General features: G+C 49.9%; 1 long non-coding RNA gene across 1 annotated transcript; it reads left to right on the top strand.

Annotated features, from left to right (window-relative positions):
• On the top strand, window positions 1-494 carry LOC111645144 (uncharacterized). Its single transcript, XR_002759838.2, has 3 exons — window positions 1-60; window positions 153-248; window positions 343-494. It is a non-coding gene; the product is annotated as an uncharacterized LOC111645144 (long non-coding RNA).
• Window positions 495-549: the final 55 nt, after the last annotated feature.

Below are 549 nucleotides of genomic sequence, written 5' to 3' on the forward strand. Positions count from 1 at the left end.
GAGAGTTTCGTACCGTCCTGCAGCCCTGATGAGGTGTCACATGGATACGTCACCATCAGGGTAAATATGTGGATCAGTGTCAGTCATGTAGGTGAGAAAATGATGGTGTTTTCTGGTGTTTTTAAAGGATCATTCCTCTCTCTCTGTCTCAGCCTGGTGTCAGGACTCACTATGTTGAAATGGGCTCAGGTCCACCGGTTGTGCTGTGTCACGGCTTCCCTGAGAGCTGGTACTCCTGGAGGCATCAGGTGACCTTGACCTGGAGCTTTACTACATGTTGACTCTAAAATCAGTCAGACACCAGACTGTCACTTACAGTTTCCTTCCTCTCTGCTGTGGCAGATCCCAGCTGTGGCAGCAGCAGGGTTCAGGGTGTTGGCTCTGGACATGAAGGGGTATGGAGAGTCCACGGCGCCGCCAGGTGCGTACACCTGTCAGTGAGTCCATCTCTGGAGTGAACAAACACAAAACAAACTGCTGACCAAGGAGCTGCTCATGGCTGGAGGCTAGACAGCTGATATTTCATATCAGAATATTTAGTTTGACATT

The sequence above is a fragment of the Seriola lalandi genome, unplaced genomic scaffold (genome assembly GCF_002814215.2).
Source record: "Seriola lalandi dorsalis isolate HSWRI2012SDOR001 ecotype SW California unplaced genomic scaffold, Sedor1 jcf7180002015999, whole genome shotgun sequence".
Lineage (NCBI taxonomy): Eukaryota > Metazoa > Chordata > Actinopteri > Carangiformes > Carangidae > Seriola > Seriola lalandi.